Source organism: Carettochelys insculpta, chromosome 1 (genome assembly GCF_033958435.1).
Source record: "Carettochelys insculpta isolate YL-2023 chromosome 1, ASM3395843v1, whole genome shotgun sequence".
Classification (NCBI taxonomy): Eukaryota; Metazoa; Chordata; order Testudines; family Carettochelyidae; genus Carettochelys; species Carettochelys insculpta.
In genome coordinates this window covers 254127459-254147029 of record NC_134137.1, presented here as the reverse complement: position 1 = coordinate 254147029, position 19571 = coordinate 254127459, and positions in this window count along the sequence as shown.

Genomic DNA, 19571 nt, shown 5'->3' with positions numbered 1-19571 from the left:
TTGGGTGACCTGAAAATTAGAACATAGATTGGCCCAATATTTGTTCGCACAACGCCTGGATTCTCTCTGAAGAGCAGATCTTGCATGTTCAGCTTGATCTCCTGTGCTTTGAATTGGGTTCTTTATGTTTTTCAGATGTGCCTTGTGCTTTTCTTCAAGACAATGGACTGAAAATGTCAGCATTTTCATTGATCCAGTCAGATCAGGCACATTTGTATATTGCATCTCTCAGCATGGACTATGTTTCATCAACAGTTTGTTGATGAGGTTTGTGTTCCATTTTGCAAGCGAGATCATCTGTGAAGACAGAACATTTCAGCACATCTCTGGTATTGATGGTATTGATTTTTGGCTTATTGCATTCCTTTGTTACAGGGTTTCTTTGGATGATTTTCATCCTGCTGATGATCACAGAGTGATCAGTGTCAGAATCTGCACTGTGATACGTGCATGTAATTTGGACATCATTGAAGTGTTTCCTGTGTACCAGTACAAGGTCAAGTTGATGCCAGTGACCAGATCTGGAGTGGCACCATGAAAGCTTGTGGCACTTTTTCAAGTTAAAGAAAGTATTAGTGATGCAGAGTTGATTCTGAGAGCTGACTTCAAGAAGCCTTTGACCATTTTCGTTCATTTTCCCAATACTGTGATGACCGAGGCAGCTGGGCCAGGATGGATGGTCATGTCCAACTCTTGCATTGAAGTCTCCAAGAAAGTACAGTTGTTCACCAGTTGGAAAGGAGTCGATAACTCTCTGAAGATTATAATAAAACCAGTCCTTGTCTTCGGTGCATGACGCCAACGTGGGTGCATAAGCACTGATGATGTTGACAATCCTGATTTGGTGCAGAGCTTCAGGGAATATATGTAGCCAGACAGAATTCCCCCCTGTTGTACTTCATCTTGCCCCTCTGAGGTGCTTCAGAGCACAAAGGAGCAAAAGGACACAGCCCAGTCTTGGAATGCCTGAGAGCACAGATGTGCTAATCTCAAGAACAGTCTTTGATGCCTCAGAGCACAGATAAACTGTCTTATCATGACCCTGAACAGACCGAAACCAGACAACAAAAGACCAATGGGCTAGCAGATGACCAGGGCCTCAGGCTGCCCTTGGCTAGTACCAGTGATTGATACATCTACACATTGTCCCAGGAGAGGAATCTCCCACCCATAAGAAAAGAATGTCTAAATTATCTCCACCTCGCAGGTGTGAATTAAGCCCTTGCAACTCCCTGTGACAACTAGAGTCACGAGACAATCTAACACAATTGGCATCTTTAAAGATAAGGAAGAGTGTACGTGACCCAAGGGGTATAAAGAAGGGTCCGGCAGCCCCCTCTAATTGCGTTCCAATTACCTATACCTGCTGGTCAAGAAGGTCTTTGCCTCCCAAGGTCCCAGGGGACGCCCCCCTCGTACTCTTCTTCCCGAGGGATTGAGTGACAGACGCTGGCCATGCCAAGTCGGGTAATGCAGGGGTGAGAATAAGACCTGCTATGTGTTTTGCTTTTGTGTGCATTTAATAATAATAATAGATCTATGAATTAAAGTACTTTTGTTGTATGCTAGCTGCTTGTAACTAAAGAAGTGAAACTATAAATCTTGTAACCAGAAGAATTAAGCTTTTCCTTATCAATTAAATAGTTAACTGTTTCAGTTTTAACCTGACTCTTCCTGTTACTGTGCAAACTGAATGCAAATAAAGAACCCCAGCCAGTGTTCAGCTGTATTAGCCTGGTCACTGGTGAGGTGTACTGAGAGCTGAGCACTGAGTTGTGCCACCTCCACGGGGCAGACTCTTGGGGCACCCGTCGGCCTCCCTGGCTGCCCTCTGCGAAGGGACTTTCCATCCTAGCAGTTAAAGACATGGGTGATAAGTCTTTGGGGCATCCATCAGCCACCCCTGGCTGCCCACTGCAAAGGGACTGTCTGTCCTAGCAATTAAAGACTCGGATGAAATAAGGGCACATGTGGTACCTCACCCCTGGCCATTGGCTAACAATATAATATGTTCTGGTTTAGCTGTGGGTATATTGATAGATTTCAGCTGATTGTTCTGAACAGCAAATCCAATTCTGCAGAGGCTATGTTCCTCTGAACTTAAGCCCTTCCAGAAGAAGGTGTAGTTGGTGTCTTTCACTGTCCCGACATCTGCCAGCCTGGTTTTCTGGAGTGCAGTGATGTCAACGTTCTGTTTGTGTAACTGTTGATCTATAACTGTTGTTTTGCATATTGAAGTCACTGTTCATGAGGTCATGGGCAGATTCAAGTCCCGGATATGTGGTCCGCACATACCAGCTACCAAGCTGGAGGCAAGTTGATTTATTATTTCGATTTTTTGGTAGGTACATCATTTACATCTACTTTGATTTTCGGTGTATCCCATGCACCCAACGAGGAAGGCAGATGTGGCAGGTCGGCACCTTATTGAAGCAGGCGGTAGCTGACCAGTGGAGCATGATGGCTCTTCCCATCGATGAAAGTGACCTGGGGCATCATCCTCTTCACCAGTTGAGGATGGCTTATACCTGTAAGTGCCCATGTTGTTTCCATCCTATCAGCAAGGATGGAGTGTCCACTCCATTTGGCACACTTTTACACACTACATTGCCTGAGCTAGTGTTTGGAGCAAGTGTGTTGCCCAAGCAGCCCTGTCCCTCTCTCGGTCGCCCCATTGAATAAAAAGGAAAGACAGAAGTCAGTACGTTTGGAACTGAGGTGACTGCAAGGAGATCCTGAAAAACAGATTTGACAAATCCACCCTACTAACTGCCTTAGGGTCCCCACTCTGGATTTGCTGCCTGGGTTTACTCCCATAGCCTCTGGATCTCCCGAACCTACCCACCAGGCAGTGGGGAATTTTCTGACAGGGTGTCTTCCCTGGGGTGACATAAGGAGTCATGCTCCCTTGGATGCTGGGGACCAAATCATGGTCCATACACCATTTGGATTACCCAGAATAATGCAGGGACCCAAGTATCCCAGACCCTCATCTCATGCAGAATGAGGGAGCAGAGCCACTCAGTCTGACCACCCCTGTCATGCTTGGGGGTCCACGCTGTCTGCCTGGTGCCTGTTGGCTGCTGGTGCTGCTGCTGCTGCCCCTGCTTGGAGAACCATGTGAGCAATAAGGAATAATACATGGCAGGGAGGATTGGGCTGGCTTGATCCTCCCTGTCACTGTCTGCTCCCCTGTTGCTGAGCTCACCCCAGCCCACTCCCAACACCCCACTGCCTGCAGCTCCCCCCACACTCTCTGGTCCAGCCTGCTCCCAACAACCCCCCGCCCAGCACCTTCCAACCCAGTCCACTCCCATCATCCCCCAGTCTGCGGCTTCCCCCACATCCCTTGGCCTACCCGTCTCCCAATACCGACCCAGCCCAGTCCCTGAACTCCCCACCACCATGTAAGTTTAGGACTTACAACTGGTGCAGCCCAAAGGAGCCACCAACTCCTCCACCAGAGCTGCCGGTACCTCCAGCTGCGCACAGCAAAGAGGATCCTGCCACATAGTAGGACAGCTGCAACCACGTGCTGTGAAGCAGCTCCAGACGCACAGCACGGTACCCACAGCCATGCAGTCAGGCACCTCTAGCCACGCTGCACAGAATACATAGTAATATATTTCTGTCTATAATGCACAATGCATGGTTTATACATTTTTCATTGTATTGCATATAGAATCTACGTTGCTGCTGGCAGCCTCTCCAAGAAGGAAGAAGGCTGGATTTACTTATGGGTTCTAAAGTGTCAACATTGTCTCCAGTTTTCAAACATTATTATTAGCTATGTAGTTATTTTAAAAACTGTAAGAGGCTTGTGTACATCATTAATAGATTTTACACATCTAAAATATCCTTTTATTTCTTTTTTAGAGGGTAATTGTTTTAAACATTTGATAATGGCAAAAAGGGTCCCAACTAATTTTAACTCTCAGACCATAAAAGTAGCCTATTAAAAAAAAAAATCACAAAAATATTCTTGCTTGAAACTTTTGGTTGTGTCTACAACAAATGTTTTCCTTAAAATTTTCCATCATGCAGCTCTTCTGATAGCAGCAAGGGAGTGGGAGGGTAGACAAAGTGCTGGTACATGAACCACGGTTTCTCACGCTCCTCAGAGATGATTTAGGCGGCACTGTACTGTAGTACAGTTGTCTCCAGCTTTTTCAAGCACCAGATCACTTTTTGATTTTAAATGCAGTTCAGGATGTCTCTCAAACCCAAATACACTTACCCACCTCCTTCCCTGCCCCTTTCCTGAGACCCAATCCTGCTCAGTCCATCCCCTTTCCCTCCCCCAGCTTCACTCATTTTCACTAGGCTGCAGTAAGGGATTAGGGTGCATGTGGGTGCAGGCTCTGGTCTTGAGACAAGGGGTTCAGAATGTGGGAGGGGCTCTGGACTGAGCCTGGGGCAGAGGGTTGGGGTGGAGGAGAGGGTTCGTGGAACAGCCTCTGGAAGGAAGTTTGAGGGCAGGAGGGGGCTCAGGGCTGAAGCAGAGGTTCTGGATGTGGGTTTCAGTTGGGCACAGCTTACTGCAGGTGGCTTGTAGATGGTGGTGCAGTGGGGCAAAGGCAGGCTCAACCCCACCCTGGCCCTAAGCCAATCTCAAAAGCAGCTGGCATGTCCAGCAGCAGTTCTTGGGAGCGGGGAGCAGGAGAGGGGTGCAGGTGGCTCAATGAACTGCCTCCTGGACATAGGCACTGCCCCCATACTTTCCTTTGCATGTGGTTCCCTGTTTCTGGCTAATGGCAGCTACCTGGGTCATGCCTGCTGGCCAGGGTAGTTATAGAGACCCGCGGCCTTGCCTTCCCCAGAGGCTGCACTTATGTGCCAGCCACTTCCAAGAGCAGCACAGGGCCAGGGCAGGGGAAAGTGTGTCTTAGCCCCACTGCACTGCCAGACTGTTAGCGGTTGATCTCCTGATTTGGATGCAGAAACCTCCAGAAGATTGAACCTGATTCCAGGAGACTCCCAGCCAGTGTTCCACACAGGTACAGAAAAAATAGCGGGAATGAATTTTGTTATGTGCATCAATGTCAAGGTAATGTATAGCAGATATGCACCACCATGTGTGTGTGTGTGAAAAAATCACAGGGATAATTACTCCAGCCACAACAGGCTAGGCATTTTAGAACTCACTACTAAAACAATTAAATTTAAGTGTTAGAGGAAAATAAAAATTATGAAATACACAGACTAGTCAAAAACCTAAATTAACATACTTTGAAAGAAGTAACAATCCATGTTTGTGTTTGGTTGAGTGCTGAGTGTGAAAGACAGTGTGTGTGTGTGTGTGTGTGTGTGTGTGTGTGTGTGTGTGTGTGTGACACAGATTTGCACTGTCCGTTAAAGTATGCTGAGCATGTTCAGACAGTGGAACAGCTGCCAGCAAGCTCCCTTCATCCCAAGCCCTGTTGTGCCCTCCTCTCTGTGGAGAAGGGGTACAGGATGCAGGGAAGGGACACCCTAACATCAGTACCACCTCTCTCAGCCTCCCTCCCTTCCTACAGCAGAGGTGGGCAATAACTGTAGATGAGAAGGCCTCTCCCAGAATTTGGTAAGTGGTCAAGAGCCATGCTCTCCCCTCTGAACCTCCCCTCTGAACCTCCTGAACTGCAAACCCAGTGGGAGGGGTACTTCCTATGTTGCCTGACACGCAAACAGGCAGCTCCCATTGGCCAGTGGGAGCTGCAAGATTTTTTGGCGGGGGGTGGGTGCAACATGAGAAGCCTCTCCACTTCCCCCGGCTCACAGCATTCACTGGGCCGGCCTTTCTAAGTGTGGAGCTGGGATGGGGCAGGCAGGGAGTTGGCTGAGGCTCCTATGGGCCAAATTTAGTGGCTTGGTGGGCCATATTTTGCCCAGCCCTGATGTAAAGCAAACAGGAAGCTCCTGGGGGGCAGTTCCAAGGCAGGGGGCAGGAGAAGCATGGCAGTGGGGGGGAGGGAGGGCAGCTAAGTGTTTGGCCCTTAATAGCCTCAAAGCCAAATCAGTCAGGATCACTTATCAGAGGCTCCCAGGTCTACCTATAGATCTGGATCTACAGCTTGGTGACCACTGCTTTAGTACAAATGCTGGCAGCTGCTGGAGTACCTTGTCTGCATTACAGCTTCCATCACTGACTGTGCTGCAATAATTGGAAGCTTTAAGGGAAAAAAAAGAAACACTAACATAGATAAGACATTTGATTGTCCTGGTTAAATCACCTAAGCATATTCTACAGCAGAGTAACAAATTTATGTACAATTCATTTATTATCCTTGTAGGAATTAACCCTGCCATCTCTGCTGCACAGGTACACAAGGTATTTTGCAGACCTTTGTGCTATAGAAAGGAACTTCTCTCCTGCTGCTCAATAGAGCCTGTAGAATAAGTGTATGTGGCCTCTTAAGCATCTCAGATAATTCAAACTATCAAAAACCTGAAGTCCTCAGAATGTGTGAGCTCACACACAAATCAATAACAGTAAACGTTTGGTTATTTTTACAGATTAAAAAGTTGTTAATATTGTAAGATAACGAAAGCAAATTTCTGGCACTGCTGTATCTTGCAGTCCTTCAGTGGAACCAAGACGAGCAGCTGTTGTGGCTAAAGTAGGCATCTGGCTTTTTCTCAGCTGTGTCCTTGTACTACTATCTCTTACACTGTATAGCAGTGTTTCATTTGGCCATGGAACGCTTTTAAACTAGAATGAATTTTGCAGAACCCCTAATAACCCTTAACCCCTCCTAGCTCCAAACCTGCCCCCTTCCTCCAAGCTTAAACTCTCTCAGCCCCAAACACTCACAAATGCCTCACTCAACATGGCAGATGAACGTATCTCTGCTCCTCTGACTCTGGATCCAAGGGCTCGACGCAGGACAAATCAGGATCTGTCTGACTCCCCTTCTGGCAGTGGCAAGGAAGGGAGCCACAGGGGAATCAGCAGTGGTGGCAGAGCAGGGGGCCACAGAGGAATCAGTGGTGGCAGCTTCCAGAGCCACAAATGACTCCTTAAACCACATGTGGCGCTGCAGCCACAGATTGCCACTGATCCCTGACTTTCACTTCGCGGAACCCAGGGGTTTTGCAGAACACCAACTGGGAAACACTGCTGTCAGCATACTTTCAGCTAGCTGAGGCAGGGCAAGGGCAGCTCACAGAACACAACAAGACTTTGCAATCCTCTCTAGCAGTATGCTAGGATTATTTCTAGATTGCCAAGAACTGTCAGCAAAAGATATGCAAATTGCACAAGGCATTTGCGTATCTTTTGCCTACAGTTCTGTCAGGAGCGGCTTTTCCAAGATTTGGCGCATCCACATGGGGCCAGATGTCTGCAAAAAACCCCTCTGTTGAGACCTCCCTTCTGCCTCATGGAAGGAGGTATGCAGGAATGCCAACAGAACATTCCTGACCAGCAGATCTCTTCTGACAGATCTGCAGTCTGGACATGCACTCCGTCAACAAAACTTCTATCAAAGAAAAGTTTTGTTGACAGAAACCTACAGTCTAGACCAGTGGCTCCCAACCTTATCCAGATGGGAACCTATTTTGGCAATTCAGGAAGACTTGGTGAACCCAAGGCAGTTCAAAAACAGGTGGGGCAGGAAGAAGGGGGAAAGCAGAGCCATAATAGCTATTTTTGTGCCTGAGGCAAGAATATAAATTTGTGCTCCTTCCTGCTTATACATTCATAAGTGACAGCGCGGGCAGAATCGCGGGGGAGAAACGACCCCCCGCTGACCCCGCACCAGCAATCCGTCGGATCCCTCACGGGGCTTCGAGCGAGGGCACAGAGGAGTCGGCAGCAGGCCCCACCAACTGGCGGTGTGCCGCTCCGCCCCTCCGCAGACCAACCCCACCCACCTCCGGCAGGGGGGCCTGGAGCACAGTGTAGATGTGAAGGGAGAGACCGGGGGAAACTGATCACTGGTAGGGCAGGAGCTGGCCTATTGGCTAAAGGGAAGGGTGAAGCACGGAGAGGAGGGTAGAATTAAACAAGGATTATATTTATTAGCACAAACAGTAATAGTCAAACTAACAATACAACAATTAAACTATAACACTATATACTAACTTATCTATAATTTAAAAACTTACAACAAATGTCATTAAGGATTCCATTGATGAAGTCTATGAGAGACTTTCCTTGCTAGACACAAGGACAAAAGGTTTAGTGAGCTCTTTTTGTTTTCTCCGGGTTACAAGGGGTAAGTTTTAGTTTGCCCCCCTCATATACCCTGGGCAACTGATTAGGTTACCCTATCGGATCCCTTACGGACCAGCCTGACAAGGTTCCTTTCCCACTGATTCTTTCAGCGGGGATTGGAGAGGATGGGGAAAGAGAGAAACAGGGAAGAAAGGGTTATAGAGAGAGAGAGAGAGAGAGTATAACAATAAAATCCTAACTAACAAACTTTCAACTATGGGGTTGTTAAGCAGGTGTGCAGCCCCGAATAATAATTAGAAATTAGCTTTAAGCTATGTTGTGGTAAATATACCACGTGGCCCGGTTTAAGTTATAAAGTTAATATCCTGGGGCGTGGGGATTTTACGTGTCCTGTAGTTTGGTCCGTTGAAGTGGCTGCGTCCGGTGACGGAAGGCTGAGGCGGTGACAGCGAGGTCGATGGTGCTGCGCGAGTTGCAGGCTTTAGGCCTCAGTGGGAATGGGCGCAGTACCCCACCCTATTGATGGGGCCAGTTCGCCCCACTCCCCGTCCGCTCTCGGCCTGTTGTCGGCGGCTGGATCGAAGATGCCGCAGTGATTTTTTCGGCAGTCTCTGGGTGCTAAAGGGTGCGGGCGCAGTACTTCACCCTAAGGGTGAAGCCAGTTCGTCCCTCACCTGAATCACCTCAGAATACACTGCCTAAGCTCTTTTAGTGAGAGTGATTTCAAGTAAAGTGATTTCAAGTAGCCTGTCTCAGCAGAGCGGACTCTGCTGGGTGGCTGCAGCGCTGCAGGCTCAGGAGACAGGAGCTCTCCTCAGCTCAGGAGCTCTTCGCAAAGTCTTCTACTGGGCGAGCAGGTGCCGACTGGACTGGGCTGACTGACTGACTCACTGGCTGGCTGGCTGACCCCCCAGTGCTGCGGGGCGCCGCCTTATATGTCCTATACTTATGAATTATTCATGAGTTCATTATCATATGAACGTTCTGAGGGGCCTGTTCTCAACCAGGTCCCTCTCCAGGAGCTACCTCACCTTGGACCAATGAGGTGCCTGGATTTTGAAATTCATGATTTGAAATGTCTGTGAGTTCAGGTTACCGGTAAAACCAACTGACACAGAGTGACCGTTACTAAGGGCGCAAAATGGCAGCCTATGTACTTTTTAGGGTCTACCTGCCCCTGTGGTGATATTAATGGCTCAAAGGCTTGTTTCCCCTGGCCCACGGGGACGATAATGCCTGAGGGATGAAAAATCCCTGACATGCCCCCGCGGCCACGTGGGGAAGGACAAGCTCTTTGGCTTTTACAGGCAGCAGGAAAGTTGTTTGGGAAGGCAAAGGTTCCTATATAGCCAATTAAATGCCAATTACGGTTCAACTAGGCCTTTAGGTTTTTCCGGTAAGTTGAAGTCAAATTACACAAACATGCTATTTACATTATTCACATTTAAGGCATTTTTAAATTACAGTCCGATTGATATAGTTTGATTTGTTGTGTCTATGATTTGAATTTGTACCTGTGATTGATTTTCGGTTTTTCTACAAGATTTACAACCCGATTTACAGCAATAAATTAAACACTTGATTATACATTTAAATAACAAAACAATCAATCCTACGGCAACAATGATTAGCAATAATGAAATGAACCCTCTTAAAATTTGTCCGCCAAGATACCCTAGTGGTTTCATTATCCAATTCCATAGGTCCCACTGCCCAGGGTTTAACGAGTCTATCCACGATGGTGGTTCTGGGGGAACATAAGCCACCTCCATGATATGCTTAGCCCTACTCACGATGGATTCGTAATTGTCCGGAATGTAAACACAACAGTCCTCTCCTATTAGGGCACATACACCCCCTTTTGCTGCAAGAATCATATCTAGAGCCATACGATTTTGTAATACGGCTTTGCGAATGATTTGTTGTTCAGTTGCCAATTCAATTAACGCATGTCCGGTTTCATTGGCAATAATTTCTAGTAAAACTTGCAGCTTGATCATTAATTTTCCCAATCGAACTACCCCTAGGGGAGGGAGCCACGCCCACCCTACCACCTCATTGTAGGTTAAAGGCGGTGTTTTTAACATTTCTACCTGGGTGGAAGTTAGCTCTAGCGATTTGAATTTTATTTCTCTCACGTTTCTAATTTTCCCCTTGGGTAAGTTGTCATGGATCCTTACATCCGGGAGGACGTAGGCCAAGTAACAGGATCCACTCCACCCCGCGGGCAGAGTTTTGTAGGCTCTGCGGCCGCAGATGAAGTAGTGGCCCGCCAAAGCGACCATGGGCTTGCCACATTCATATTTTGTGTAGTCCTGAGTGTAGTGACTATAATATCCTGTGAAGGGAACTTGCCTTTTTGTCAGACCCCTTGATATGGTACAATAATACAGTTCTGACTCATTTTTATATGCACAGGTATGCACTGCATCAAGTCCTGTTTCCTTCATTTTCATCACTGTGTTTTTTTCTGTGTCTGTTTTTGCCCAGAAATACTTAACACTCTTCTTCCATTGATTTGCTGTTATAAGTCCCTCTTTTAAAACATAATTTAGACATGCACTTTTTCCTACCGGCACCGGTTTGATTTCTAATTTCTCATCTTTCCATCCACGCCCCCCTCCCTGGTTTACGGACCGAGTCACATTGGTCCCGTTGCATACCCAACACCACTGCCCAACTTTTCTTTTGACAATGAGGTAGTCTGTATTGTTAAGCCGTTCCTCCGCCCAGGTCAAGCGACGCTCTGGATCTGGATTCAGGGCTGCAGGGAAATCAGGATTTAGTGATGGTGGGCGTGGTGAGGATGTGATGAGCTGCTCCGTTAGTGGTATTGGGACTAACGAGACTCCTGCCTCGGAGCTATCCGGTAGGACTGTGCAAATCCAGCAATGGGTGAGGTTTAATTCTTGAGCTATAACAGTGGACGTTTTAATATACAGGTTGTTAACGTCCCAATGATCAAGGGTCTCCATCGGAAGCAGGCTTAGGGCAATCTATAACGGTGATTAAAGAGAATTCATTAGTATAATTTACAATCCTCGTCTATTCAACCAGTTGTGATGCACAATGATTTTTGGATCTTGTAAAAGGTAGGTATTGGGGTACTGTCCAGGTTGATCAATTTTGGCCATGATTGGTTTGGATTGTCCTGGCCCTGGCAGTAGCACCCATACTTTGTCTTCATGTTTATACACGGGTTTCCATGGTTCTTTGGTTTTTGGCTGGATATCCGGCCACCTGGATGTGGCTCGGTTGATGTTTACTAAAACCTTGTCCAAATGTACATGCCAGCCTTTATAATCTTGATTAATGTTTTCTATTTTCAAATGTTCCTTAATAATAGCAATTTTTCGTTCAACCACCCCGTTGGCTTCGGGGTGGTACGGTAGGTGGAAATGCCAATGTGTATTCCATTCACGACACAAGGAGTCCAGAAGGGAAGAATTAAATGGGGGACCGTTATCCGACTGAATTTCTTGGGGAATACCCCAATGGGCTGCACACTTGATTAACAAATTTCTTACATCTCTAGCAGTTGTTCGCCTGGTTGGAGCTGCCCATACTTGGCGAGTCCCTAGATCCACAATAACGAGTGCCTTAGGGAACTGTCAGGCCCCTGGCAGGGGTCCCATAAGGTCCACCTGCCAGGTAGCCCCAGGTTTGAAATATTGTGGACCTAGGGAGTCTTTTTGAAATTTTGTTTGGTTTAATCGTTTGTTAGTATTACATTCAAGACAATTGCGTGTTACGTCCTTCCAGACCTTGAAAGCTATGTCAGGGGCGTTTGATTCTGACCTCCAAAGCTTTCGACAGACCTTTGGTCCCCAGTGGCCCCAGGTGCAATGCAACCAGCGAGCCAGTTCAGCCGAATTAGGATTTTTTAAGCTGGTGTTAATACACACCTCTGCCTGATCGGAATTATCTGGGGATGGCTGCCCACCGTAGCTTTGTAGGTGAGAGTCCAGGAACGAATGTAGTTGGTTCGAGTCGGGTCTATGGGAAGGGCAATGTCTTACGAACCAAATACGCGATTTAGACTTGTTGACCATAGTCTTAATTTGGTGCCAAATGTTATTATACTTTTGCGGTGATCCTTCTCCCGTCAGGATCTTTATCGCGTATTCCGAATCTATTCCCAACACTGGAGCTTCGGTGGTGTGTTTTTCAATCGCGTGTTGGACAGCGAGATAAACGCCTCTCACCTCTGCAGCTTGGGCAGAGGTGTCCTGTGCCTCCGTCACTATTTTCAGATAGTTGCACTTGGCACAGAACATTCCGGATTTTACCATCTGATTGGTGCTGCCATCAGAAAACAACCATGGAGCGTGACTCTCCGTTCTGATGACAATTGCGGAAGGTTTTAGTTCCGCAGGAAGAGGAGCGTTTATCAAGGTCCACGATGCCCAATTAGATTTCGCCAAATAGAGTAATTTAGCCCAAGTCAAATCCTCACCACCAAACTCCAATGGGTGCCCTTCCATGAGCCAGCAGAGGGATGAAACAACCGGGCCTCTTACTGTCCCATGGAGGTGGTTCCAAGGCATTGCCGCCTCTAAGGCGAGGAGCATCTTTCCATAGATGCCATACCGAACCTGACTACTTAATAATTTTTTAATTGTTCGTCCTACGACATGATTACCTTGTTCTACCCTGACAATAACTTGGTCAAAGCTGAGCTCAAGATTGATCAATACCGGGGAACTATGATCTACCCGGTTCAGCTTTGATGGGGTCTGTAAGGAGTGTAACATCAATTTGTATCCCGTTAATTGAGCACCAGACCAAACTGAGTTGTGTGTTTTCTTTAATTTGGATTGCAAAACTCCTAGGGCAGGGGCGTATCTGGTAGGGATTAGTGACCGACGATAGTTTAGAAAGCCAAGTACCTCTTGCGTTTCTTTTAAAGTTGTGGGAGGATGATTTAACCATTTCTGCACTTGATTTTGATCAATTTCAGTGGCCCAGTAGTTGGCCGTGACTTCGATTCCTAAAAACGAGAACTCCTGGATGGGTTTAATTTTAGATTTCTCATTATTAATTTTCCACCCATCAGAGTTCAATTGTGAGATGACCTGATTAGTGAATTTTTCGATCACTGACTGATCCCTGCCCACCACAGCGATATCATCGACGTAGTAGAGCAGTTCACAGTCAGGGGGAATCTCCAATTTTTCCAATGTCCTGGCCAGCCACTGTGTAGCCACTGAGGGGGAGTTATGATAGCCTTGGGGCAATACCTTCCACCTGTATAGGCGTCCCTCGAAAGAGAAGTCCAGCACCCCACAGGGATCGTCCAGAGGAATTTGGTAAAACATATCTTTTAAGTCTATAGTTGTGCCAAATTTATATTTTTGATTGGCCAAGACCTTTTCTATCTCTGGACGGACCCATTTAACAGAATACTGGACTGGTCGAATTCTTTCGTTGGCCTTGCAGTAATCGATTACCATCCTAAATTTTTTTGCCGGGGCCGTCGAGCCAGGTTTTGGTATTCCCCAGGCCGGGGAGAGGTACTTGCTTTCGTTGATACGATAAATTTGATTGTCCCTGATTAAATTACCTATTAATTCAGTAATCCCTGCCAGAGCCGCTTCCCCCCTGGTAGGAATAGGCCTAAACTTCCAAGGTTCAGGCCTCACAATCTCAGGGGTATGGTGCTGAATTAAGGGGTCTATGATTCGTATGGGTAATGCTGCCAACACAGGCTGTAACTGCAACGCCCTAATGGCTCCGACGCCCAGTATGTTTTTACCTCCGATGATTGCCCTGAACCATAATAGAGGTCCATTTGTGAGTCCCAATTTGGCTTTCACCAAAGGGGCCTTCTTGGCCTGATTTAGCCCCTGGACATATAGGTGTGCCCCGGTTTTTTGGTGGGCTACATCGGGGGTAATAACATTGATCTGGGCGCCCGTGTCAACTAAAAATCTTTTCTTTACTTGATTTCTATCTTTGATCCACACATATGGTCTGGTATCCGTGTTAAATTCATCGCTATTATCATTTAAATTGTAAACATGATTAAAAGAAATTGGTACACAATTATCTATTTCAAATCGTGATTGGAGCTCCCGTTTTTTGACGGTTGATGATAGGCGATAGGTTTAGGATTCGCCATCCATCGTTCGGGGTTCCATCCTAGACCTATTGCCTGTCTCTCCAACTTTACATTTGATATGTTCTGCAGTTCTTCAGTTTTTTTCCCCCTTTGTAGAAGGTATCCCGTTAAAGCGTACCTATACCTGCTAAGCAGGGAGTTGGGACTACGTCCCGGATTGGGGCTAGGTCCTGGGGATGGAGGAGCCGAATTAGCCGAATCATTGAAGTGTACCTTAGGGTTTCGTCGTCCCGAAGGGAATGACTCTTCCCCCCGGGAGTGCGAGTGTCTGTTCAACCTGGGTGAGGAGCCCGGGGATTCTGTGGGGATCTCCGGGAGGTCCTCCTCCAAATTGAACAAGTACGCTAATTCCTGCCCTTCTGCGCCCCTAAGATACAAAAGGATCCCAGGGTCCTTCCTGGGCAACCCGGAGACCGCCGCCCGCGTAGCCGACCCAGAGACAGGCACGCGGGTGTGGTCCTGTACGTGCAAATAATAAAAGGGACTTTGGGCTTGTGCGGCGGTAAGCCCAACGGGGCCTCCTATCACGGGCACCCAATCTACAGCTGACAGTCCTGCCACGGCTCTAATTAGCTCCCTGGATGTTTTGATGCTCTTAGGAGCTATTGACATGGCCTGATACGAGGTCTTGCATAGCAGCACCCCCAAAGCGGGCACTGTTATGGGCCACGTCCCATTGTTTTGAAGGTCCCGGAGTGAGCACCCGCTACCTCGCCATGATGCATTAGTGGCGAGGTAGATGGCCTCAGTCCGGGAAAGCCACTCGTTTGCATGCTCCAATATCAGACGCCCGAGCCAGACCGGAGTGGTTTCACCCGGTCTGCGCTTGGTGTCGTCTGATAGGGCTTTGAGCTCCGCAGTTGTCCTTTCCCTTTGGACAGTGTTTGAGGTAGACATGTGAGTGTCATGATTTGTCACGGTTTTTGTGACAAAAACAGGACACGCCTCCAAAGGGGTTCTTTCTGATTTTGTACAATTTGGAGAATTAGAGTTTGTCTGGTTAACCTGATTAATTTGTACCTGATGGGATTCGTTAGTAATTGGTTGAGATTCATGATTTATCATTGAGAGAATATGGGATCTCACCACTCCTAATTCGGATTCTAATTTAGTCACCATATTCTCCAATTGTAATATTGTTTTAGTCATAGTCATGATTACCTCTTTTTTATGATACACCCCCCTACCAAAAGCCCCTCGTTTTTTCAGAGAAATTAGGGAATATGCCCAATCCTTGATAGAGTCAGTGGCTTTTGGTGAGGGCGTGATCAATCTGGGGAAATCCCCACTTTTATATTGGATCCCGATAGTCTTTAGGATTTTTTCCACCTTCCCCATGGATTCCTCGACAGACCCAGGTGTAAGGGGGTCTCGGGAATCTATGGACATGATTTGGAAGGAGGTTTCGGGGAAATCAAATGAAAGGTTGTCATGATTTTCTAATAAGCACGACAATCCTAACATTGTTAACTTCACTAAATAACTTTTACTTTGATTATCTTTTTTCACTATGATTTGGCAATCAGTGCCTTGTTGTTCCTCCTCTGCCTCACCCTTGTGGAACAACAGGTGCTCCTGCTCGTTTCCCGAGCGAGCTCCTACCCTCCAGGGACAGCGGAGAGCATGCCCCCGTGCTCCAGCCTCCCCCGCCGGGGCGGATAAGGTGGTCTGCACCCCTGAGGATCCCATCCTCTTCGCCATGACAGCGCGGGCAGAATCGCGGGGGAGAAACGACCCCCCGCTGACCCCGCACCAGCAATCCGTCGGATCCCTCACGGGGCTTCGAGCGAGGGCACAGAGGAGTCGGCAGCAGGCCCCACCAACTGGCGGTGTGCCGCTCCGCCCCTCCGCAGACCAACCCCACCCACCTCCAGCAGGGGGGCCTGGAGCACAGTGTAGATGTGAAGGGAGAGACCGGGGGAAACTGATCACTGGTAGGGCAGGAGCTGGCCTATTGGCTAAAGGGAAGGGTGAAGCACGGAGAGGAGGGTAGAATTAAACAAGGATTATATTTATTAGCACAAACAGTAATAGTCAAACTAACAATACAACAATTAAACTATAACACTATATACTAACTTATCTATATTTTAAAAACTTACAACAAATGTCATTAAGGATTCCATTGATGAAGTCTATGAGAGACTTTCCTTGCTAGACACAAGGACAAAAGGTTTAGTGAGCTCTTTTTGTTTTCTCCGGGTTACAAGGGGTAAGTTTTAGTTTGCCCCCCTCATATACCCTGGGCAACTGATTAGGTTACCCTATCGGATCCCTTGCGGACCAGCCTGACAAGGTTCCTTTCCCACTGATTCTTTCAGCGGGGATTGGAGAGGATGGGGAAAGAGAGAAACAGGGAAGAAAGGGTTAGAGAGAGAGAGAGAGAGAGAGAGAGAGAGAGAGAGTATAACAATAAAATCCTAACTAACAAACTTTCAACTATGGGGTTGTTAAGCAGGTGTGCAGCCCCGAATAATAATTAGAAATTAGCTTTAAGCTATGTTGTGGTAAATATACCACGTGGCCCGGTTTAAGTTATAAAGTTAATATCCTGGGGCGTGGGGATTTTACGTGTCCTGTAGTTTGGTCCGTTGAAGTGGCTGCGTCCGGTGACGGAAGGCTGAGGCGGTGACAGCGAGGTCGATGGTGCTGCGCGAGTTGCAGGCTTTAGGCCTCAGTGGGAATGGGCGCAGTACCCCACCCTATTGATGGGGCCAGTTCGCCCCACTCCCCGTCCGCTCTCGGCCTGTTGTCGGCGGCTGGATCGAAGATGCCGCAGTGATTTTTTCGGCAGTCTCTGGGTGCTAAAGGGTGCGGGCGCAGTACTTCACCCTAAGGGTGAAGCCAGTTCGTCCCTCACCTGAATCACCTCAGAATACACTGCCTAAGCTCTTTTAGTGAGAGTGATTTCAAGTAAAGTGATTTCAAGTAGCCTGTCTCAGCAGAGCGGACTCTGCTGGGTGGCTGCAGCGCTGCAGGCTCAGGAGACAGGAGCTCTCCTCAGCTCAGGAGCTCTTCGCAAAGTCTTCTACTGGGCGAGCAGGTGCCGACTGGACTGGGCTGACTGACTGACTCACTGGCTGGCTGGCTGACCCCCCAGTGCTGCGGGGCGCCGCCTTATATGTCCTATACTTATGAATTATTCATGAGTTCATTATCATATGAACGTTCTGAGGGGCCTGTTCTCAACCAGGTCCCTCTCCAGGAGCTACCTCACCTTGGACCAATGAGGTGCCTGGATTTTGAAATTCATGATTTGAAATGTCTGTGAGTTCAGGTTACCGGTAAAACCAACTGACACAGAGTGACCGTTACTAAGGGCGCAAAATGGCAGCCTATGTACTTTTTAGGGTCTACCTGCCCCTGTGGTGATATTAATGGCTCAAAGGCTTGTTTCCCCTGGCCCACGGGGACGATAATGCCTGAGGGATGAAAAATCCCTGACAATAAGTTTTCATAGAAAAGGGGAAATTTGTTAATAAATTAATAACACTACATATACTATAGTTAGTCAGAGTTGTGGTGGAAAGACACTAATCCCCCTGGCTTAACCCCCCTGCCCAGTCAGGGGCTAGGAGAGTCACACTCAGGGGCTAGAGGAGTCAGACTGAGGAGCTAGGAGTCACTTAGCAGCTGGAGGGGGCTAGGGGAGTCACACTCAGGGGCTAAGAGTCACTCAGGAGAAGAAAGGAGCTAGGGGAATCACACTCAGGGTCTGGAGGGGGCTAGGGGAGTCACACTCATGGGCAAGAAGTCACTCACAGGCTGGAAGGAACTAGGAGAGGCCCAGGGACCCCTACAGCTGGCAGTCAGCTAGGGCACAGAGCCCTGGCCAGCAGCACCAGCTGCAGGAACTGGTACCAGCTCGTACATACCCCCAACACCCACAGCTGGAAGCCAGCTGGGGCAGAGCCCTGGCTGGGGAGACCCAGACCCTCTACAGCTGGAAGCCAGCTGGGCCCAGGGAGGAAGCCCCAAACCCTGGGCAGCTGAAAGCCAGCCCCCAGGAACCCTTCTGGGGTCCAAGGGGATCCCATTGCCTGCAGAGGCTAGAATCAAAGAGCTGATCAGCTCTGCCGGCTCTTCCTCCCAACCTTAGCCTCAGGCCCCCACCTTACCTGAGCTAGGCACTGCTCCTCAGGTATGCAGTTCTCTGCCCTGCAGCTGAACTGGTTCTCAATTTAATTGATTAGCTTAACTGCCTGACAGCTATTAATCCAATTAAGAAGTTGAGAACCACATCAGGAATGTAAATGGATTCTTAATAGCCACCTGTGGAGCTGCTCAGCCCAGCCAGCAATCCTTTTAAAATGTAATTGAAACCCTGGTTTGGGTCCTGACTCATAGGTTTGGAAACCCTGGTCTAGACAGAGCTTAGCTATCTGTTGGGTTTGTAAAATTAGCATGCATTGGCCAACCTGTTTCCTGTAATTCTGTTCCTTCCCATAAAATCATCATTCTTTTCTTGTTTATCATTTGAGTGTTGCCATGACAACACTTTGCCAAAGTTATTTTTGCAACTACACACATACATATATTCAAGGGAGAATCATTCACACAAATGCATAGCAAAACGTTTTATTGAAGTATTTTCTTGTCAGTAGAACTGATAAAGAAAAAAGTCTTTTTTTCAGAATTGGACACACCTGCTCTTCAGCAGGCAGGAAGAAGGAAAACCGGTTAAGGAAATGATCACTAAGGACAAAAGATAAAATCAGCAAATGTTAGAATAAGCACCTTTATTGGTGTTGAACAGGCTGGGTCAATATTAGCATATCTTCTCCAGAATTCTCACCATTGTACTACTTCCTTTTGGTGCAGCTCAACTGGCAGTAGCCATGTTGGACTTGCACATATAGATGGGGTTCTGATGTGTATTCCCTGTGCCCTCGCTCTCTCTCTGCTCAAAGATAGGGGGTGTGTCCATATTACACCTCCCACTGATATCACTGGAAGAGCTACAACTGCAGTGGTGCAAATTTTGCAGAAAAAATGTTAAGGAATGCATGATGTCTGATTGCAATGAGTATGAAAGGATGCAGTACCAACTGGGAGAAAAGGGGAGGTAAAGGGAGAGATGTTGCATGTCTAGACAAAAACAAGAAAAAGTCCTGTGGCACCTTATAGACTAACAGATATTTTGGAGCATAAGCTTTCATGTGGAAAGACCCACTTCATCAGATGAAAATATCTATTAGCCTATAAGGTGCCCCAGGACTTCTTGCTGTTGTTGAAGATACAGGCTAACTTGACTACCTCTGATAAAAGTCCAGACAGTTTGAGAGCAGGAAA